We start from the raw sequence: 24,547 nt of genomic DNA, 5'->3' as shown, positions 1-24,547 counted from the left end.
TTTAAAATTTCAACGACATTCGATTTAAAGTGGTTCTTTAATACGGCCCATGTGCCGGAATTTTATTTATTCATTCATTTATTAATTTTTCTTTTTTTTCCATAATTTTGTAGTGAATTGTATTTGGCAACTAATAAAAAAAATGTATTGTCTATTGTAAATTGTAAATTGTATTGTGTATTGTAAATGTAAGCGTTTCAAGCAAGTACTTTTTATATTTTTAAAAAGAAAGCTCAAACTTAAAAGGGGTTTTCCTTGAACTTTATTTTGTACTATTAAACAAGATTTATTAAAAATGACACCACCATTGTGGAGGATCATCCCCCCAAAATGTATGTTTTCTTTTCTTATACCATCACATGTTGGTTACCAGAGGATTATTGTAAGGTATTATCATTTGTCATTAAATTTTCTGTTATGATACAAAATAAAATTTGTGGAAAACCCCTTATCATTTTGAGCTTTCTTTTCAAAACTTCTAAAAAAATTTCTTGAAATTTATTAAATTTTGAGGATATTCAAATCAGACTTTTTTCATTAGTTGCCAAATGCAATTAACTACAAAATTATGAATAAAATTTTTTCCCCCACACATGAGCAGTATAAAAGAACTATTTTAAATACTCAAATCATGAGCAGTTTTTAATGAATTTTTTTCAAATTTTAAGTCAATAATTCTGTTATTAATTTTAAATTGCTCCAAAAATTTTGTTTAGTTTTACAGTGAATATTTTTGAAGTTATAGTAAAACAACGTAAGACCAAAACAGTTAGTTTTTTTCCATATAAAAATGTCCATATCTCCATAAATATTTAAGCTAGATATACGAAATTTTATACAGATATTGCAAATTGCAAGTAATTGTTACGATTTACAAGCTTACAACTTGATTTTCTTGCAGAGGAAATACTTATTATCTTCCCATATCTCCCTAAATATTTAAGCTAGATTTACGAAATTTTACACAAATATTGCAAATAACAAGCAATTGCTACGATTTACGAGCTTACAACTTGATTTTCCGGCAGAGGTTGTTAAAAAATACTTATTTTCCTTCCATATTTCCCTAAATATTTAAGCTAGATTTACGAAATTTTATACAGATATTGCAAATAACAAGTAATTGCTACGATTTACAAGCTTACAACTTGATTTTCTGGATGAGGTTGTTCAAAAATACTTATTTTCTTTCCATATCTCCATAAATATTTAAGCTAGATTTACAAAACTTCATACAGATATTGCAAATAACAAGTAATTGCTACCATTTACAAGCTTACAACTTGATTTGCTGGTAGAGGTTGTTCAAAAATACTTATTTTCTTTCCATATCTCCATAAATATTTAGGCTAGATTTACAAAATTTCATACAGATATTGCAAATAACAAGTAATTGCTACCATTTACAAGCTTACAATTTGATTTGCTGGTAGAGGTTGTTCAAAAATACTTATTTTCTTTCGTAATTTATTGTCAGTCCCTCAAACCTCTGAAAGCTTCAAATCTTATTGCTAAGTATTAAAAATCGCATGAACTAAACACAAATAATCCGATCTGAAAAAAAAAAAACATTAAATAATTAATCAATGTCAAAAACTAATATTTCCATTCTACATTATTGAGGGGTGGTATATTTAATTCAAAATTTTTACTAAAAAAAACCTCCAGATCCTTATGTTTTAAAACTATATAAAATAATAATAATAGAATTCCCTTAGCTTTGCATCAACACCTAGTTCCATTTTTTCACATTATTTAGCCTGTAATTTTTCAAGCAACTGTCACCACGCGTGGTGCCCCAAAATTAATCGACACCTAAATGATTCCAATTAAACACCAGAATCCGATAATTATGGGTGTATTGACGCATCAGTTTTTTCTCTCTTTACATTCATTTACTTTTTTTTTTATTTCTATTAACCCAAAGCCAGACAGAATGGGGCGTGTTTTTCCTTAAAGGCCTCTTTTAAGAGGTCCCCTCTCTCTTCGGTCGCCCCTCTTTTAGTTGTTTTGAAGTTGCTTTGCGTGCGAAACCTGAAGAAGCGGTTTCTTTATTTTGACAACTATCCTTATGAGAAGTTTTTTCCCGCTAAGAGAGTTATGGTTTTTATTTTCCCCATAGAAAATGAATGCCCCTACTTGATTCGATGGATAGTGATAATTATTTATAACTGAACCTGTTCGATTTTTTAGACCCGTTTCTTACTATTAATTGTTCTAAAAAAAAAAAAAATGAGAATCAGTTAACCTTTTGTATTTGAGGGTGCTTTTCTAACGCTTTTCAATTACCTACCACTTCGAATGTTAACATTTTTAAATCTTAACGTTTATTAAACAATTAATTCAATGGTCTCTAAGTGTGATATGATAATCATGCAAACTTTGTGTTACGTCTTAGAAAATCTAAGTGATTGCGTCTTTTCTTTTTTTCTTTTTTTTTTCTTTCTATTTTGAATTCTAGAATGACTTTAGTACAAGGATAAATTGTAATTCTTGTGCATTCTTCAATATTTTTATAAATGAGTAATAACTGACTTCTCACGAGTTTTGGGAAAATGTGACAGCAGTAACGAAAATGAAATAAAGCTCGATCAATAAATAGATTTGTGACTAACACTATGCAACGGTATTTTTTTTTTTTTTTTTTTTNTTTTTTTTTAATGAAGAAGAAGTACAGGGATTTCTTATTATTTTATAACCTTCGTTGAACAGCATGCCCAAATTTGAGTTTATGACTATCAATGTTCAACTACGTAACTTTGTAACTTTAAACTCAATCCCGAAAACGAGGAAACTCCTGAAGGAAGTACTGGGTGAAATTTGCCTTCGTGGAGGACGTTTTGATGGCACTAACCCTCGTTTGCGTTATATGAAGAGGAAAACCACAAAAATTTCCTACGGCCTTGGGGGCAAGGGAACTGTAAAATATGATCCGCCTACCACTGAGGATATTTTACGTCAGCTCTGTCGTCAATAAGAGCTGGATGTGGAATTTGCATCAGCCAGTCATTATTAGGATACGAACTCGGGTCACCCCATTTGAAGGCGAGCGCTCAGTCGCTTGAGCCACGACGGCTCAATGTATAGGGATTTTTATAACCGTCGTTGAACAGATGACCCAATTTTGGGTTTACGACTACTTATGTTCAACTCTGAAGTCTTGCAATTTTAAACACAATTCAGAAGACAAGGAGACTGCTGGATCGAGCATTGGGAGAAATTCTTTTTCATGGAGGGCTTTTCGAGAAAACTAACCCTCGTTTTGCGTTGCATGAAGAGGAAAATCTCCCACGATATTGACGTTAAGGGAACTCTAACCCATGATCCGTCTACCACAGAGGATATTTTACGTCAGCACTGTGGTAGGTGCGAGCCGGGTGCGGAATTAATATCAAGCAACCATCGCTGGGTTTCGAACCCGGTTCACCTCATTGGAAGGCGAGCTCTCTACCCCCTGAGCCACCGCGGCTCATGTACAGGGATTTTTTATTTTTATATTTCATGATCGTCGTTGAACAGCCAACCCAATTTTGGGTTTACGACTCCGTGCCCTTGTAATTTTGAACCCAATCCAGAAGACAAGGGAACTCCTATATCAAGTATTGTGAGGAATTTTGCCTTCCTGAGAGACTTTTTGATGAAACTAATCCGCATTTGCGTTACATTGAGATGAAAACCACGAGTACCTTCCAAGCTTAGCCTGACGTCAAGGGGACTCTAGCCCATAATCTGCCAACCACTGAAGATATTTTACGTTAGCAGTGTGGTCGGTGCACAAAAAATATACTCTATCCTACAAAGATCTCTAAACGCTGAAATAGTTTCCAAAGAGGTAATTTCTATTAGCATTAACGAACAGTGCGGAAAAAAACGGACTACTTTGAATAACTTTCGATCTAATGATCGCATCTTCACGTTCTAGAATTCAATCTTAATTGCTAGAGGGAGTGATCTCAAATATTCTAATTAATAATTGCAGACGATATTTTAAGTTACGAAAACAGACACAAAAACATAACTTTTTTTCAACGGATTCGGGTTTCTGACTCCCAAAATATCAGTTTTATCAGAAAAGTTTGGACACCTTTATTTACGTTGCTTCGCATTTCGCCGTATTTTGAAAACATCTTAAGCGAGTTGAAAACTTTTTGCACACAATTATAAAATTTGTTTGTCCAAAAATAATTTTATGCAAAAAATAAATTTTGGTAGATATTTATTATTTTTTATTATTTTATTTAATAATAGTTGAAGAAATTTGGAATTGTAAGGTATAAATTTTTTTTACATCATTTAAAAGAATGTAATTTTACATGACAAAATACAAAATCTGACCGAAATTAGTCGAATAGTTTTCTCAGGAATTGAATTACGAGAGTCAGTCAATTCCACAAGCGACTGAACGAGAGTTCGAAACTACTTCGTTGTAAAGAAAATATTATTTAACTCTCCGATAAAAAATTACTTGACAGAAAAAAAAATTCGCTGTAACGAAGCTATTGCAGAGCCGCTATTTTCAAGAATACTAGTGCAATATGCTAAAAAATATTTTTTCATGAACCACCGTTTATACTTCTTGATGGGTCCGATCGTTTTAAGCAATTAGTATTAGATGAGGAATATAACATTTCCCATTATTTTATAAGTGTCAAAGATATAAAAATGTGTCACTGAGCTGTTTTAGCTCAGGGGATCGAAAGCTCATCTCCCAGTGTGGTGACCCAAGTTCGAATCCCAGCGATGGTTTGTCGATACGAATTTCGCATGAGCGTCGCACCGACCATAGTGCTGACGTAAAATATTCTCAGTGGTAGACGGAGTCTCCTTGCCGTCAGGCTAACCCTAGGAGGTTTTTCTTTCCATAGAACGCGTTCCATCAAAAAGTCCTCCACTATGGCAAATTTCTTCCAATACTTGATCTAAGAGTTCCCTTGTCTTCTGGAATGAATTAAAAAATACAAGACTATGGAGTTGAATATTGGTAGTTTTAAACTAAAATTTTGGATCAGCTGTTCGACAATATAAAGAATAAATATATAGAAAAAAAATGTATCAGAATATTTTTGAAGTGTAGCAGATAGCAATAGAGAAAAATGGACTTATGACAAAAAAAAAAAATAAATAAATAAATAGATAAATAAAATTAGAACCCTTTTTCTATTCATCCCTTAGAATCCCAAGCCAAAGGCCCTTACATTCCTGGGGTACTAAATGTTACAAATAATACCACTAAATGTTACAAATAATTTCTTTTCATAGTTTTCCTTAAAAATTGTCTATTAGAATTATGACTTGACAAAATTTAAAATAAATATAAGCTCAAATTTATTAGCATATCATAATTTACTTACGCTACAAATAATTTAAAAAACACATAATTAAGTAACAATATAAATTTAAATTAAGTAGCGACCAGGAGACCCCTGATAGTTTTGTGCCTAGGGCCCCCTCATTTCCTGATTAGGCCCTGCTTTTAATCGACAATATCCAATTAAAATCCTTGAATGAAATGTAGCATTTCCTTATCTTAACAGAAGATTGAAAGAATATCATTTGAAAATAAATTTTAGGTAATTCTACACAATAAAAGATAAAAATCTGCAGTTAATCTTTAAAGATTATCTACCGCAGCAGTCAAACATTCTTTCTCGTTGCCATTGTCATAAATGTCGATTTTAAGCGCTTCTACGTTGAAACAGGTGAACTAATTTACCTTCTTTTCTGCTGAATAAATCAACTGAAGCTATCTATTCAACTCTAATTAATATACAATATCTTTAACGTTTTCCTCTTTAATTTATTTTTCTAAACATTATTTAGAAGGATTTTAGTGCAATTGCAGAGCTGCCATCTTGTACGTTTATTATTATTTTTTAAAAATTTTTTTTAATAACAGTTGTTGAACAGCCGACCCAATTTTTGGGTTTACGACTACTAATGTTCAACTCCTTAGCCTTGCAATTTTGAACCCAATCCAAAAGGCAAGGGGACTCCTAGATCAAATATTGAGAGAAATTTGCCTTCGTGGAGGATTTTTTGATGGAACTAACCCGCATTTGCGTTACATGAAGAGGAAGACCACGAGAACTTCCCACGGTTAGCCTGGCGGCAAGGGGACTCTAACACATGATCCGTATACCACTCAGGATATTTCACAGTCAGCACTGTGGTCGGTGTAAGCCGGAGGCGGAATTCGTATCGACCAGCCATCGCCGGTATCGAACCCCGGTTCACCTCTTTGGAAGGTGAATGCTCTATCCCCTGAGCCATCGCGGCTGTTATACGGTTATTGGAAAAAATTTTAGAAAGTGGTTGATGCAAAAGATTGTTGCAATTAAATGGTAACTATTTTTTGATGCATAACTCTATGATAAAATACCAGTTTGGAAATGTTGCCATGGCTGTATGGTAAAGGTGTACCATAGCCTATAGAAAAATTTCTTCATAAGTTGTACCACACCTTAGTTTTATGGCAAAAATTTGCCATATAACAAGATGCCATAGGATATTCCTATGGGGTTTTGCCTGTGGTAAAATTTTGCCATATACGTGATGGATTTTGCCATACGTATATGGTAATTTTTGCCATACGCGTGTGGCAAAATTTTACCATAGGCAAAATCCCATAGGAATATCCTATGGCATTTTTTTATAGCAAACCTATGGCAAATTTTCCTACGGGAAGATAATTAAAACTAGAAGAATTTTTAAAACATTAATCTAATTCGATATCCCTCAGGCATAGATGACGAACTAATGGATTTTTATAAACTAATGTTTGAGTTAAGATCTGTCATTGTGTGCTAAACAGTTTTGTTTATACCATATCTTTAGGTTTTCAACAAAGGTTCTTTAGTTTATTTCTCTAAACATTATGCAGGAAGATAAAAAAGTAATTGCATAACTACTATCTTGTACTGTTATTGAATTTTTGTTTTTAGAAAGTGATTGTAAAAAGATAATTAAACCAGGAAGAAAAGCGCTTTATTGTGCATTCGGTCAGGAAAAAAACAACACAATTTCTGCATGCGAGAAAAACAAATAAAAAAAGGTGTTTCCTTAAAAGAAAATCGTTTTTAAGAGAGGGTATGGTTTCCCTAGATGACCAGCAACGTTGAACCCCTTTAAGGCATCGAGTCAATGAGGATATCAATGAGGGGATGGGGCATTATGTCCCACTCCTCCAGAAGAGCTTTTTCCAGTTTTTGGAGAGTTTGGGGGGGTAGTAGGCGTTCAGCAATTCTTCTACCTAGAATGTTCCTAACATGCTTGATTGAATTCATGTCCGGAAAACAAGCTGGCCAATCCATTCGTATGATCCTTTCCTCCAAAAAATCATTGATCAAGTTAGCATGATGTAGCCTGCAATTGCCATCCATTAGCATGAAGTCATATACAATTACTGCAATGTAAAGGACTACAATATGTTTAGGATATGTACTTAGGATCTCATTTCTATATCCGCGACCGGTCAGAGCTCCATTTTGAATGATATGGAGATCGGTACACCCATCAATGGAGATCCCAGTATAGACCATCACTCTCCAACCGTCAAATCTTACTCTTTCGTGCTCAAACGCAAGGTTGTTTCTAGTAACGCGTTCCCTCCAGATGGAAATACGCCTATTATCAGGATGAACAGAAAAAGAATATTGCGCCATTTATTTCCCCACCAGTTCACATTCTCCGTTGCCCATTCCCAGCGGGCACGACAATGTCTTGTTGTTAACATGACACACACCTATGGTCGGCGAGCATACAGACCTACAGGGTGAAAGCGGTTTCGGACAGTTAGTGTCGAAACTATGGTGCCAGTAGCCGAACGAAGGCGTTGTTGGAGAAGAGTGGCTTTCATATTTCGGCGTAGTCCCGCAGAGGACTGATCGTTAAGACACGGTTTCCAGCAGATCACCGAAGCCAAGCATCACTGGCTGCAGTCAGTGTGCAGGTGGGTGACCACTTGGATTAGTCTGCGTAGGGACCGAGGGTCTGCGGTATTGGTCCTCGTTAAACTGTTCTACTGTAAAGTGCACGACTTCGTTGCAGGTCGTCGGGCTACCGAAACGGGGGTACCATTCTCTCTACAGAGGATCAAAATTGTGATGGCTTGTCTTCGGATTATCCTCAGGGATGTTTCCCAGACCGTCGCCAATAGCCCATTGTGCAGCTCTATTGTGACGTAAATGAACAACAACCACAACATATTTCGGCGTCCCCGTGCCGTTAGCGTTAAATAACGATCTTTACTAGGCGTTGTTGCACGTCTACGCCCTTGCCCTAATCTTCGGTCTGCATTTCCAGTTTCCAAAAAACGGTTCCAGATCCTGGAAATGACACTTCGTGAAACTCCAATGGCTTCTGCTACCTTGATTTGTGTTTGGCTCCCCTCTCTAGCCGTGTGGCGTCACAGAAGTTGAGGAGGCTAGTCGGCTCCAAGCTTCTGATTTGGTTAAATGACTTAGTTGAGACATCGCACTCATTAAATAACGCACTTACTGATGTCGACTTTTCTGCTTTGTTTTACATTAAATTGAAAGCCAAATTAAATTTGCTGTCGCTAAAGCGACAAATTTGCTCAAAATTTGCAGACTGCAAAGTTTAAAAATCAGAAAAAATTTGCATTCATGGCTCTCTTCTTCCATTTTATGCAAAAAAAAACCACAAAAAAAAAAAAAAAAAAAAAAAAAAAAAAAAAAAAAAAAAAAAAAAAAAAAAAAAAAAAAAAAAAAAAAAAAANGCGGGTGGGTGATCACTTGGATTAGTCTGCGTAGGGACCGAGGTTGTGCGGTATTGGTTCTCGTTAAACTGTTCTACCGTAAAGTGCACGACTTCGCTTGCAGGTTGTCGGGGCACCGAAACGGAGGTGAAATCCCCTCTGCAGAGGATCATAACTATGATGGCATGTCTTCGGATTATCCTCAGGGATGTTTCCCAGACCGTCGTCAATATCCCATTGTGCAGCTCTAGTGTGACGTAAATGAACTACAACAACATATTTCGGCGTCCTCGTGCCGTTAGCGTTAAATAACGATCTTCGTTGGGCGTTCTTGCACGTCTACTCCCTTGCCTTGATCTGGGGCCTGCATCTCCAGTTTCCAAAAAAGGGTTCCAAATCCTGGAAATGACTCTTTGTGAAACCTCAATGGCTTCTGCTACTTAGATTTGGGTTTGGCCCCCCTCTAACCGGCCAACAATTCTCCAAACTTTTGATTTGGCTAAATGACTTCGTTGAGACATCGCACTCATGGAAACAACACGCTTACTGAATGTCGAATTTTAGGCTCTGTTTTTAGATTAAATTGAAAGCCAAAATAAATTCTCAGTCGCTAAAGCGTCGTCTTCGACGTCAAACACAAAATTTGCAAACTGCAAAGTTTAAAAATATATAAAAAATTTGTATTTATGGCTCTCTTCTTCCATTTTATGTAGGGGAAAAAAAACTGCTTATACCATTATTTTGTACAAGACTTACATTATCCTTTAATTGTTTTAAGCAATGCATATATCTGAAACGATTTTTTCCCACGTTTTTTGTCAAAAATAAAACTTAAGTGGGATGTGTGTATGATTATGATAATAAGACTATTACAACCAAATTTGTTTTACAGCAAGCGTGGGCTTCCTATCAAGATTCGATCATTTACTGCAGATCATTGTCCAGTTAATTTTGGTCGCCTACGCAATCATTTTGAATGTTTATGCTAAACAGAGTTCCATGAACACGTGGTCACTATTACCTTCATGTTTGGATTGAATCTTTTCCGAAAAAGAGGCTTAAGGTTAAGTAGCAATGCAATGATAAGCCACACTCTTTCTAAAGGTTTTGTTTCAAGCTGTGGCTTAGAATTATTTACAGATGTTCTTTTTAAGTGTTTGGAATTACTACTAGATAAAAATCAATTCACAGAAAGTTCAGGTACGAATCCGAGAGACGGTTGGTCGGTACGAACTTCTGCTTCCAGCTCGCAACGACAACAGTGCTGACTCAAAATATCCCCATTGCTCGATGAATAATGGATTAGAATCCCCCTTGCCATCAGATTGTGGGAGGTTTTCGTGGTTTTCCTTTCCATGAAGCGTAAATGCGTTAGTTCTATCAAAATGACCTCCACGAAAGCTAGTTTGTCTCACTGCTTGTTCCAAACATTATGGATTTTGTGATGGTTTCAAAATTGCAAGGCTAAGGCTTTTCCTCTATATGTAACACGAATGCGGGCTACGACGTTGAACATTGGCAGACGTAAACCCAATAATGGTGAATTTGAAGACGTGACTTAACTTAAAATTTCTCCAAGCATTTTTTTGCTGCTGTTTGAATAAATATGTGGTACAAATAAACGGTGGGCGAAATCTGATCTGGCAACCTAATTTTTTTCTTCAAATCACCAATATCTGTAACGTAAGAAGTCCTCCAAGAACGCAATTTTCTTTCAATGCTTGATCCAGGAGTTCCCTTGTCTTCTGGATTGAGTTCAAAATTACACGGCTAAACATTATGGATTTTACATTATGGATTTTACATTAGCAATCGTAAACCCAAAAAATTGGGTTGGCTGCTCAACAACGGTTATAAAATAAAAATGTATGTACTGTTATGCACTTTAAGTTAACGTAATCAAGCTGTTTTAAAACAAAAATATATTAAAACCACTGAATCTTTTTTAGTATTAGGAGTTTAACATGGCATATATAAAAAAGTGGTGAATTATATCAGCCTACGAATTGGTTAGAATTAGTGGTGAATAAAAATCTACTAAATTGAATTTATGAAACCAAAAATCACAATTAATAAACTACCACTTGAAAATATTTATTCGCTGTCCGGAGAAAGTTGGCATTTCTGTGTATATAAATAGAACTATTTTTGCGTGTTCTATATTTCATTAATTTCTTCAAACCATTTTAGTAACGATAATAATATAAAAAATTAAAAATTTACTCGAATTATGTGTTTCTAATAATCTTGGCTTCGCCGGTCACCGGTAACCGCCGTGGTGCTACGAACAAACTCAGTGCCTGTCACCGGTGACCCACATGGCGTTCAACATGTTAAACAACAAAGAGCTATTGTATGTCGTTTCACTTAGAAAGTACTGTCTAAGATCGTGCTTGCTAATACCCTGATTAAAAGTTTCAACCGTAATTTGCTGTTCTAGAAAAGGTTGTCAAATTATGGTTAATTTTGTTACTTCTTTAAAAGACTCACCCAGAGATAACTTACTCTGTTGCAAGTTAAGAAAAAATACAATTATCCCTATGGAAAGCGCCATTTCCCTCATCAAAGCTCAAGTCAAATAGATCCCAAGCTCGCAGCGCTAACGAATATCAACGTCGCAAAATCTTGAAACGACGTTGCACAGTGTCCTTTCTGCTTGCTTTCTTTTTTTCAACAATAATCAATTAGAAAGTAATGAGAATTAATAAAAATGTTATCTAAAAATCGTAATAAATATTCGCCTTTCTGTTAGCATTTAAAGAAACTGATGGAAGAATTATATATATGTTTCTTGCAGACGATTTTCTTCAACAGCGAATCAAAAGTTTAAATTCTTTAACTCGCATCTGATTTGTCATTGAGCATGTGAACATGTCAGCATCATAAGACGCGCAATTTTTAGTGCACCAATCAAATCTCTCAAACGCTCTTGCAACGTCATATAGATGTTTCTTTTTCAAGAACGAATGTTCTAATTGTTTATGAAAATATGTCGCCAAGTCTAGGATTCCAATAAGATTTCGAAACAACTGACCATTTTTTAAAAAAATAATTCTATGATATATATCGTAAAAGATAGCAAGAATTAAATTTTTTTGACGTGTTTAACTTTTAAAATCTTTTTAAATTGTTTTGAAAGCATATTCGTTTAATTTGATTACGAAATAAAACGGAACTACATGCAGTCGGTCGCGAATGATTACTTAAATCCTACACCGCAATGATCTTTTCTTAATTTGCAATGGAGTATAGAATAATGTAGCGTCTCACGTGAACTTCTCAAACACGTTACGTAGTGGAAAACAAAGTAAGTTTAAATTAGGTTTAATAAATCATGAATTTTACATTAAAACATAAATATTACTAATACAAAATATACAAAATGATGAGTTTTCGAATATCCTTTTAAAAACTCTACTACCAGAGTTTTATTTGGATCGCTGAACATGTTGACCGTTTAATCAAACTATTTGAGGTTTTTGTGAATTTATTTTTCAGCGGTTGTGAACTGAAGCAGAATTTTTTTGAAATAAACTGTTTTAAAAATATTCACTTCTTGAAACTTAAGCTTTTGTCTTTATGACCTTATATGTATCTGTTTAAATTACTTTTTAAATTTAGTTGTGGACAAAATTCTTTTGATTCTAATTAAATATATAAATGCATTACCCTTGCTACCATTATGAAAAATATTTTCCAAAAGTACGGAGAATCCGCTATAGCTGGAACCAAGGCCGTATCCAGGATTTTTTTTCGGGGGGGGGGATATGGTAAGAAGCAAGGACGGTTTCAGACATGCAAAGTAGGGGAAAAACATTGTAACAAATATTGTTTATTCTGTTGTTTGCAAAAGTTAAACTAGTAATTAAAAAGTATTACATAATAATTATAATCAATTTGTAAACAAAGTTTACAAAGACATGCGACAGGGATTTGAAGAAAATTTTTCGATTTCTCTTTTAGGACAAACCGGAATATTCCGAAATATGCTTAATAAAGTTAGTTTAATAAAAGGTTTGATTCCACAGTTTTTGTTTTTCTTTTTACTAAATAGTTTGAATCCCAGAATTTCGGGGGGGGGGGATTTGTCCCGACGGTTCATCCCCTGGCTACGGGCCTGGCTGGAACCTTTGATATGATGCTTCCCTTGTAATGAAAATAGAAATATTTTATCCTTATCACTAGTACCTGAGAGCCCTAATTTGAATTACAAAAATTCTGATATTTTTGTCATTCTGGAAAAAAAAAATGCTGTAAAATGTACACTCTTTAAATTGGGTTCTGAAAGAGCAATAAAATGGAAACAATATAACACTACATGGTGTGTAATAAAACAGTGGTTATTAGAATATATTAAAATTAAGAAACAAAATACCCATCACAGTTTCAAGTTCTTTTGACATAAATTCGATAGCTAAAACAAGACTCTATCAACTGATATTTGTAAATTATATCCATAGTAAATTATATACATAGATAACCGTCTGTAGCACCAGGGCCTGATTACCGAAAAGGCACAGGAAGCAAGTGCTTCCCCTTTTAAATTCTAGGGGGGCCCCCAAATGACTGAAATTAAGGGCCCAATTTCTTATTTTTTGTAGCCAAAAAAAATTNAAATTATATCCATAGTAAATTATATACATAGATAATCCTTTGTAGAACCAGTAATAAATTAATCATTAACAATGGTTTAATATATCCAAAATTTAAAAAAAGATAATTTTAGAATTTTGTGGTAATATTGTTGGAAATAATATGCATATAATATGCTTTATAAATGAATTAATAACTATTTATGTTAAACCCCTCTTCAAAGAAGTTCCTTTACAGCGAATTCCTATAACGGAATTTTTAATCGGCCTAGTAAATAGCATTCAAAATATTCTCCGTATAACGAAGTAGAAGTTTCCTTGTAACAAATTTTTTAAGTGCTTATCTGTTCAATTTTCGCCGTTTTTGGAATTACTTAGATATTCATATTTCTTATTTCTTTCATTTTTGAACAAAGTTGCCGCTTAAAATTGGAATTTTTGTGCAAACCAATTCGCTTATCTGTTCAACGTAAAATACTTCATTTTTTAACTTTACAAATTAACTTATAGACTAAAAAATTGTGTAACATATATTTAAATACTTGGAAAAAAGAAAATTTGTGTTCACCATAAATAAATTGCCAATTTCTAATCTGTTCCCTATAAACATATGAAATGACATTAATTAAATAATTGTTCGGATGGGACAATTGAAAATGTTTGCTTCGACCAAGTGTTCACTATATCCCGAGTTTCTTTATAGCGAAGTTAAACTGTATTTGTTACAGGATGTTCTAAAAAGTGCTTAAAGGTGCTTATTTTCGATTTTCCTTTTTTAAAAGCCCTTAAAGGTGCTTTATTCATTGGGTGTTTTTAAAAAGTGCTTAATTTTCCCTTTTTCAAAATGAGATTCTTCCTTTATTATGTTGATTTTCGCTACGAATTATACAGAATGACGGAGTTCACATTGTTCTATTCAACGCTTTCTCAATTAATTCAACCTCAATCTTTTTCGGCGTATTGTCAATCCGTAGCGTATGAAAACGTCATTCGTTTACCATGATTCAAAATTTCATGATTTTTGACAAATGTCAAAAACAATGCCAAAAGTTTTTTTTTTTTTTTTTGTTTTTTTTTTGTTTTTTCTTTTGACATGGCGGTTAAAACAAGAGAAAACCGTCAATTATCAAAAACTTCACAACCCTATTAATTATGATATTTTTTTAAAGTGTTTAAAAATAGTTTTTGAGTGCTTAAAAGGTGCTTATTTTTGTTGAATAATTTGGTTACGCACCCTGATTAATTAAATAACAGTTCGGATGGGACGATGGGACAACTGAAAATGTTTGCTTTAACTAAGTGTTCACTATATCCCGAGTTTCTTTATAGCGAGGTTAAACTGCATTTGTTACTACAATTTAAATGTTTATGGGTGGTACAATTGGAAGAATTCTCTCTTTTTTTTTGTAAACATTAAATTTACTGTATTTAAAACAAAGTGAACACTTACATGAAATAAAATCTATCTCCATGGGGGTGAAGAAAAAAAAAGAAAACTATTGGATCACCTGATCACACAAGTAAGTGAAAAAAAGGCAATGATTCCGAAACGAGCTGCTTGTTTTCCTTTCAAAGAAGCTTTTTACTTGTTTACCGTTCTCTGACTTCGTCAGAATCAATAGGCATTTCGCAAGTTCGACGAGGACAGGTGAAAGGGGGAGGGGTGAAACTGTTTTAACGGGGGGGGAAGGCAGGTGCAATGAGAATGAAAAAAGAAGCTTTCTCTCGCTACTTTGGCGAATTTCGAACGTTTTTCTAACCAACACCTGCAGCAGTCGTCGAATCTTCAAGGTTTTCACTTATTGCTTCCAAAAAAAACCTGTATATATAAAACGAACGTTAGCGCCAAACGATATTCAACTGCTGCGATTGTGATGTTGCAGATGATTTATACACCTTTCGAAAAAAAAGAACAAAAAGTTTATAATTCATTCCAGAGATACCCTGTTTCATTGTTTTGTCCACGCGTTATGCTTGACGAAAATTGCAAAGCTCTCTTTATTTTCATTTGGCGGTTATCTCGGAATAGATCGATTTTCTTTTTCCTAGATTCCGAATAAAATCTACATCTAGAGTAAACCGATTTTACTTTTTAAGAAAGCTATTGTATGACGCTTGATATTTTATCTGTTTAGAAAGAAAGGATTTATTGGCTCTTGCTTCGTTCTTTTTTTGTCTTTAATCGTCTGCAGAAATTTTTTTTTAAAGGGCGCAACCTACTTGATAAAATAAATTAAATATCATAAACTAAATTTTAAAAAAACGAGCAGAAATGTACGTTTATTAACAAATAACATTATAAAACAATTCGTGCAACTTAGATATTGCGAATTTTCAAGCACTAATAAAGCGATATTTAAACTTTTTCATGGTGTGTAGCGTTTTTAAAAAATGCTTATCGGTGCTTATTTTCGTTTTTTAAAAAGCCATTAAACGTGCTTTTTTCTTTGGATGTTTTAAAAAGTGCTTAATTTTCCCTTTTCGAAAATGAAATTTTTTTCTTTTCGAATTTTCGCCATGTATTTCGCAAAAGTGCTCTATTCAAAGCTTTCACAATTCATTCAACCACAATCTATTTCAGCTTACCGTCGGTTCATAGCGTATGAAAGCTCCAAATCATTTTACAGATTTGATAAAATACATGCGAATCTGCATGTGCGTATAGTGAGCTGGGTTTGGTGAGATTATTGCACTCTCACGTGTAACTCTGCTGCATTTTGCAAGATATTCTCAATTTTAAGCTTCATTTTCCACCCTCTGAAATCGAACCGAAAAATCTCTTGATCATTTTTTAATGACTAGTATAATCAAGGAAAGAGTTCTTTGTCAAAAACTAATTATTATATCACGATCGTGTAAAGTCTTTGAAAATTATTTTGCATTTTGTTAATGTATATAATGCTTAAAAATATTTTTGAGTGCTTAAAAAGTACTTAAAAGGTGCTTATTTTTTGTTGAATAATTTGACTACGCACCCTGTTTTTATATACGGTATGTTTGTATTTACATTATTTTTAGCTATAAGTTTTAAGTTATCTAAACATCAAGTATTAAAAAAATCATTTACTAATATCGTCTTTAAGATTAATATTCTTTCTACTATCATATGGTGGACAAAAGTACTAGTACGCTTCGCATCTCCATGAAAATCTGACTATGAAGCTATTTATCTTTCAGTTTGTTTTAATAAAAACAATAAAGAAAGTTCGTCATCTTGCTGATTACCAGGCAGATAAATAAAGAAAAATCAACAATCCAATTTTAGTAAGAAGTAAAAAAATAATTTAATAAAAAAAACTAATTTTTCTTTTAAGTTAGTTTAAAAGCGAATTAAAAATAACTTTTTAATTCGCTTTTAAAAATAAATTAAAAATAATTTTTTAATTTATTGCAAATATGGTACCAAAATTTATATTTATTGTAATTGTAAACAAGTTTTATTTTGTTAATAACCCGGCTGATTTAGAACATTAAACTATCCAAAGCAGTGGCGGAATGCAGTGTAAAGTAATACAAATATGTTAAAAAAAAAAAAAAAAAAAAAAAAAAAAAAAAAAAAAAAAAAAAAAAAAAAAAAAAAAAAAAAAAANAAAAAAAAAAAAAAAAAAACAGACCAGAAAAATTGGAGCTATTGACAGATTAATGTATAAATTTAAGTATATTTAACTATTCTTATTAAGAATTTCTTAAAACAATTCGTGTGCAGGTATATAGAAATAGGAAAATTTTCTGGGAATATTACTCTTTTCCTTTTTTACAAGGTAATTGTTCTAAATATGATTGTTATTATTCCTCTATTTAACATATTCCTTCTTAATTAATGCCATTAATATATACAGAAACTGATCTTATGTACGCTATAAATATGAAATAAAATGAATGAAATGAGAAGAAATTACCATAGAACAAGTAAAGTTTACATAAAGAAAAATTAGACATTGAATTAGTTCTTAACCGGCAGATATAAATACCATAAAAACTCCAATAATTTAATTAAAGCTTCTAAGCCAACTCTTTTTTTTCCTTCTCTTTAGTTAAAAACTGACTTTTTTAATAGCATTTAAATTTTTTAAAACAAATATGCTGTGAGCGAAAAAAAGATAATAAGGATTCTTCAATTTTAAATTCTGGATAAATTTTTTTCCTGCTTACAGCGAAAAAAAAGCACTTTTCCTTGCTACTATACTACCCTCCCCCTATTAAAAAATAATTTTAGATAACTGATAAGAAAACAGGAATTCTGAAAAATGCTTTTGTTGCAAAATGTAGCTTGTAATTCATAAATACATTTTATATAAAATTTCTATTCCGAATATTTTTTTTTTTATCGCTTATGTTGAATTTCTGCTGCACGATTCCGAAATAGTGCTGCCATCTATCCTTAATGATTGCATACAGTTAAGGACAAAAATAAAATTTATTTTTCAGTTAATATGATAGACGATAATTGTTTCTATGTGAGAGATTTCAGGATTAAAACTTCCTTCATATGTCAAATAAAATTGCGCAGACTAACCAATTGAGAATGAATTTATTCAATAAACTTGAACTGAACTAGATCACGTACTACTATATTAAACCTCAATGTAACTCATTTTCTTGATAAGGATTTATCTTAATTTTGAAAAAACATAGAATTTATTATTAATTTTAAAGTTATTAATTTATTTTCAAGGGGACTGCTAAGAGGAATTTATTTTATACATTCTAAAACTTTTTACACTGCCCTGTAGTTCATCTTTAATATGAAATAGAACAATAGAATGTCATTAAAATAGAAATAACGACATTGTGAAAAAGGTTATGTGAGGAATAAAATTAATTAAATTATGAGCTGAAAAAATTGTCTAGATGAAACGAGTTTTTGTTTCGATGCAATGAATGTATCGGTGATAACTGAAATTGAATCGGTGTTTTTAGAAAGTTTTAAAGATAGCTTGAGCCATGTATAGTACAGTGATTTAGATAAACCGTCTTGAAAAAAAAAAATCTAGATCTGGCTAATCATGTTCAAATAATTTGATTATTTTCTTTTTCTACTAGAATATTTCATGCAGAAAGAATATAATATATTACGTTCCACCCTTTCGTCCCCCGCTCCGGATTAAAAAGATTATATTATGCGCTTATTTTTTTCATACCAGATAATAAAGTGTGAACATTGTTATGTTTATTTAAAATTCAATTAATATAAATAATAATGAAATTTTCAGTGTGTTGCATTGAACTACGTTCGTTCAAACTTCTGAACGAACAAAAAGAATCATACGAAGCAATATAGTACATAATCGAAACATAATTATTAATATGAAAATTTTGTATCTACCAGTCAATACGTAGTCTCTGAAAAACCCATATATATAAATGTAAAATTTAAGGGAGTGTTTATGAGATTCGTTCAAGGCTTGTCATCGGAGCTACGTAAGTGTCCATCGTGACATACTATGCTCTGGGGAAAGTCCCCGAACCCGTGACAGAGAGTGATCGTGTCGCAATCGGCATTGTCCCACTCTCGCTCTCTCTCTAACTGAGAAGGCTTATGCCTGAGTGGGAGGAGCTTTAAAAGGAGTGGGAAATTGTTACAGCTAAGCTATGCAAGCAAGACTGATCGTGTCTTAACTGAATGGGGCTTACTCAGAATGGATCTCAAATTTTTTATTTAATTTTCTTTACTGCTTTAAATAATAATTTTGTTGCGGTGCTATTTAGTCTTTCTACTAGTGAATTCATTTAAATAAAGTAGCAATAACGCATACTACAATTCGTTTCGAACGCAGGATTGTCATATGCTATTTGTACATCAAGTTAAGCTTTTAACAAAAGTAGGCGTTACTTTTTTGAGTATCAAGGCTGCTTCAGTCACAAAAATTTTCCTGTCCTCTATTCCAAATTCAATGGTATTTGAGATTTTTTGACCTAATTAATCTATAAGAATGGGACCATGATTTATATTTAACTGGGTACTAAGCGTCTAGAAGAGGCCTATATCCTGCTCATCTTGAAGTTGTATTATTGAGGTGAAGTCAATGGAGTATCTGAAAATATTTTGGGTAGAAAAAATAATATTGGGCCACTGCTTTGCCGACATTGTCAATGGAGTAAGAAGTTACATTTGTACATACAGAGTAGTATTAACATTAAAAAATGACATCACCAATAATATCAAAGGTGATGTTTGTGTTGACAGAAGTGTAGTAACGTGGCAAGACTAGAATATAAAAGTATATGGAATATCTGCACAATGTAGTAATTGCAGAAAAAGTGCACATTAAATTGCATAATAATGAACACATTAAGTTGAAGGAGTATGGTGAATATAGCAATATTAGCAAATTAATTTGCATGTTATACTTGTGCATACAGAAGAATATTAATAAAATGACATCAAGGGGGAAAAAATCAAATCTTTCTGTTGCTTTAGTTCACGAATTCAGATTCACTTTCAGATTCGTATGAGATTCTTAAATTACTAAACTAAACTGTGCAAATCTGTCTGGGTGCTTGAGACTATTTGCTGCCGATGCGGCCCTTTACTCATCCAATATGGCAGTTCGATGGTGATGCAAAGGAATAGAGAAAAATGAGTGATGATACATGTGATAATATACATGTGGTGTTAAAATTATAAGGTAATACATAATATAATATAAAAATTCTAATTGAATAAAGAGTTCGACTTCAATCAAGATACAACTTGTATGATGAAAGAAAGATTTTTATTTTTATATGTTACAGATGTTTTATATCAGATGCATCATCACTGTAGTAGTATGCTGTAATTGGGTACTTGCATATCAAGGAGAAGAAGATAACGGATATCCACACGTGTGACCTATAACTACAGCGGCAGCTGATTATTTATAAGTTAAGTGGTATGTTAAACTCGAACTAACTTTCTCCACATTAATTATAATGTTAATTAACTTGAAGTCAATTAAATAGAGTGCCATATCGCCCTGCAAATTTGTTGAAATATATTTTTTTCTAGTGTACGTCTTTTACTTAACTAATTATTTGTTTTACGTATTTTATTGTAACCGGGGTGTATTTCTGTCTTGTGTAACTGGCATCTTCGTAGCATAATTTATTTATTTATGTTCTAGACAGCTTTGCGTCTGTTTTTGTGTTAAATAAGAAATATAAAGTGAAAGAATTGAAATCTTTGTGAAAGAATATAGAATGTGTCACTTAAGAGAACTAATCCTAAACGGGCTTTACCTACTCACAATATAATGGAAAGAACAGTTGCTAACGTAAACAAAGCCATGTTTCAACAACCAATCAAGATTGAGATATCCTCACTACGTAAGTTGCAGGTATCCAATTGTCCGCATTGTTCTGTTATATATAGATTTTAAAAGGAAAATATTTCTTTGAAATTACAGATGTTTTTTTCTTTGAATTTTACGTTGAGTTCAGCTATATGCCGGTCTATTGCTTCAATTCTGAAGTCTCTGTGTATAGTTTCATTTTTAACGAATCATCTCGAATTTGTAATTCTTCTTAATATTTTATTCTAATGACCGAGATAGCCTGGTTGGTTGGTTCGAAAGAACGGGAGTTCGAATCCAGCTAGTCAAAGAATCCCCGTGCTTTAAATCGTGACTGGTGCATATTAAATCTGACGTGGTGAAAAAGTCCTCCAAGTTCCAATTTCAAATAAATACCTCTGGGGGTAACAAAAAGGGAAGGGTAATCAATAACGAAAACAAAACAAGTTTTTATTTAAACAAAACAAGTTTCATGTTTTCTAGTTCAGATTATTTAAATATTAAACATTACAATACAACCAATACAAGCTGATGATTAGCATTTGATGGTTCAATGGTAGACTGATTCTATTGCACAGAATATCAGCGCTCTAGTGGGGACATTTCAAATTAACCTAATTTACTACTACATTTCTCAACAGGGGGTACTGAACCAGGAGTTCTACTGCCTCCTGGATTGGGTTCAAAATTACAAGGATATGGAGTTGAACATTGGTAGCCGTTAAATCAAATTTGGATCGACCGTTCAATGACGGTTATGAAATAAAATATTTCATTCTCTTAGAATATTAATTTGAGTCATATTTATCTAGACTTAGAATTGTTCTGGTTACTTACTATCAACCCTGGTAGACACTCTCTGATTCATCGGATCTGACATGACTCAAAAACATAATATGCTAGCCGAGATGCTAACTGCTCCGGACACGCCAAAATAATTAAAAAAAACGGTAAATAACTACAAAGTAAATTTTGAAAATATTTGACAATTTTTGCTTGCTTTTTAAAAGGTATAGCATGACATAATTATTATAAAGTGGTGAATTGTATAAGCCTACGAATTATTTAGAAATAGTGGTGGATAAAAATCTACTGAATTGAATTTATTAAACCAAGAATCACAATTGATAAACTACCGTTTGAAAATATATATAATTTCTGTCCGGAGCAAGTTGACATCTCTGTGCTAGGCATATTGTCTGGTATAGTGTATTTGGATGGCCCAACTTCCCCGTGACTGTGCGCAGTTTCTGGTGAGTTGCTCACCGATTACACCAGTCTGTTATATATGATTGGTAATAAAATGAAAAAAAGGGTTAAGTATAATATTTACAATATGGTTCGATTCCAGCCGGCCGAAGACTCCCCGTGTAGTAAATGGTGACTGATGCACGTTAAATCTGTCGAGTCGCAAAGTCCTCCATGTTCCCAATACCTCTGGGTGTACTGATCCAGGAGTTTCCTTACCTTCTGGATTGGTTCAAAATTACAAGGCTACGGAGTTGAAGATTAGTAGTAGTGAACCCAAAATTGGGTCGGCTGTTCAACGACGGATACAAAATTAGATAAAATATTTACATTATTTCTTGGATAGAATACCCTTCGATAAGAAAAAGGCTGCCAACTCTTACGCATTTGGCGTAAAATTTTATTTTCATATTTAAAGTGGTAGAAAATGTATACTATTTGTTCTTTTATAAACTTAATTTTTAAATGATTTTGATCACCAATGTTTTTAAGAAAATTAAGCACATATATTAATCTGTGTTACTATCATAGTTGTCAGCTTAAGCTTTTTCAAAAACAACGTATTTTTTTGCTCAAAATTAAAATTTTAATTCCTTTATTATACCACTGGGAAAAATCATAATGGAAGGGATTAAAAATTGGCAGGTATGCTATGTGTAAAATTTTCATTTAAATCTTTGCTTAAAATATCATTAAATTTTGTCTTGTTGCATTTTTCTGCTTTATTAAAGAAATTGGCATTCAATGAGGTAATAAACTTAACGCATATTTTTTTTACCTCAGTATTTTAAAATTCTTTTTTTTTTATTTTGTATATTTAAAGCAAATTTTTTTTAAAATATGTCAAATTACAGTGTTATATAATTAGTTTCAAATATCTATACAATGCAAAAATAACGTTAAAAAATTTCTTTCTTATTTGCGACTCCTTATTTTATTTATTACCTAATCCAGCAATTTTTATTAAAAATTGCTATTATGTTGATATTTTAAATAAATTTCGACATTATATTTGAAAAAAAAAAAGAATGAAAAAGCTATGAATTAATCAAAAAATCTTTTTTTATAATTACAGTTAAGTTAAAATTATAAATACATTTTGACATTATATTCGATTAAAAAGGAAGGGTAAAGCTATCAAATAATCTAAAAATAAATCTTTTTTTATAATTACAATCTTGTTGAAATTATAAATAAATTTCGATATCATAATCGAAAGAAAAAGCTGTAAATTAATCTAAAAATTCTTTTTTATAATTGCAATTATATTAAAAATTATAAATAAACTTTGGCACCATATTCGGAAAGAAGGAAGGAAAAAGTCAGTAAAAATTGTATTTAATGAACAAAGCATCATTTGTAAGATCTATTGTGATCTTTAACAAATAGCTCATCATGTTCAAATGAGGTTTCTCCTATCAATTAACTAGTAGGATATAGATAATAAGAAAAATTGAGAAAAAAATCAAATCTAAAAATTTATAACTGAAAGCAATACCACTTTTTAATGATTAATTTATTATTGAAGTATTGCACTGAACAAGGATCGTCAGCTTTGCGCAGAGGCAGTGTCATAGCCAATGAGGTTCTACCGAGGCGTGACTATTGCTAGTTGAAAACTTTTCCCAATACCCCGCCATGTCGACGTGAAAAACCGTCGGCAGAGGCAATTTTTGGGAACCTCTTCGGAGGTTTATACTAATAAAACTAGGGAAGTTAGTTGGAAGGTTGATGCTGACTGCCGCAATTCCTCTCGGCTCAAATATTTTACTTGATGGCTTGGGATCGTAAGTTAAGGATCCGCCCACTTTATATCTTGTCTGATTTCATCGTTATATTATATCGCAGAAGCTCACTAAACATGAAGAGGCATTCGACGTCGTGAGCGAAAATGCAAACATGAGATAGAGTTGTAAAATTGAACAAAAAAATGGTTCCACTGTGTAATAATTTACTAATTGATGCTCTTTGAAATTTAGCAGAGATTAGTAGGCGTTACGTTTCATAGCACGATTATTTAGTATTCTGAGAAAGTGAGAGTTGCGTTTCGTAGTAAATCAAAACTCTTTGAGTTCAAGTCACCGATTTCTCTTGAAGAAAATTTTTGTGGAAAAGTTTTTGATCGAAAGAAAAAAAAGTTAAATTAATTCTTTCACAATTTTCGGATTACGAAATTTGACTCGACTTAAGAAAAGGGCGTAACTACATATGGCGATGCGAATGTTAAAAATGTCAATATCTATTTAATGTATGAGCCAATATTTTTTATTTTATGTGTTATTACAAAAAAAAAGTGAAGACGATATAATTAAACCATTAAAAACGCTGAAAAATTTGTATATGTTTTTACAAAATGGAGTAAGTTGACATTTCTGAGAACAGCAGATTCGTGTAAAATACTGTTTCACTGTAAATGTATAAAATATAAAGAATCCATATGTTGTCTGTTTAGATCATTCAAAACAATTTCGATATTTTGCTTTAATCATGGTCCGAAAGTAGCATCAGTAGATTGGTAAATATATTTAAACAATCCCAATAATTTTTTTTATTGTTCACAATATTTTCTTTAGGGAAGAAATGAATAGAGATTATCTTATTCAATGAGTATATATTTTTAAACCATTTACGTACAAATGATGTAATTTTTTTTTATGTGTATGAACCACTTGTTAAGTGAAGCATATTCAATTTTAAACCAGATTTTTTTGTTGTTTTAA

At 32.4% G+C, this 24,547-nt stretch overlaps 2 long non-coding RNA genes and 1 other non-coding gene across 3 annotated transcripts in view; 2 read left to right on the top strand and 1 right to left on the bottom strand.

The window, feature by feature from the left end:
• The window catches only part of LOC139426405 (uncharacterized), a 41,403-nt gene extending 26,478 nt beyond the window's left edge, over nt 1-14,925 (bottom strand). The window contains exon 1 of the long non-coding RNA XR_011637676.1: nt 14,759-14,925. This is a non-coding gene — a long non-coding RNA (uncharacterized lncRNA). The remainder of the gene's footprint in view (nt 1-14,758) is intronic.
• Nucleotides 11,905-20,271, top strand: LOC122270118 (uncharacterized). Its single transcript, XR_006225612.2, has 2 exons — nt 11,905-12,023; nt 20,044-20,271. It is a non-coding gene; the product is annotated as an uncharacterized lncRNA (long non-coding RNA).
• A 3,107-nt stretch (nt 20,272-23,378) lies between these two features.
• LOC122270121 (U4 spliceosomal RNA) lies at nt 23,379-23,519 on the top strand. The gene has a single exon (XR_006225615.1). It is a non-coding gene; the product is annotated as a U4 spliceosomal RNA (small nuclear RNA).
• The last annotated feature ends 1,028 nt before the right edge of the window (nt 23,520-24,547 follow it).

The sequence above is a fragment of the Parasteatoda tepidariorum genome, chromosome 9 (genome assembly GCF_043381705.1).
Source record: "Parasteatoda tepidariorum isolate YZ-2023 chromosome 9, CAS_Ptep_4.0, whole genome shotgun sequence".
In the NCBI taxonomy this organism is placed as follows: domain Eukaryota; kingdom Metazoa; phylum Arthropoda; class Arachnida; order Araneae; family Theridiidae; genus Parasteatoda; species Parasteatoda tepidariorum.
The sequence above is the reverse complement of the archived record's forward strand: the minus strand, read 5'-3'. Positions and strand labels throughout refer to the sequence as shown.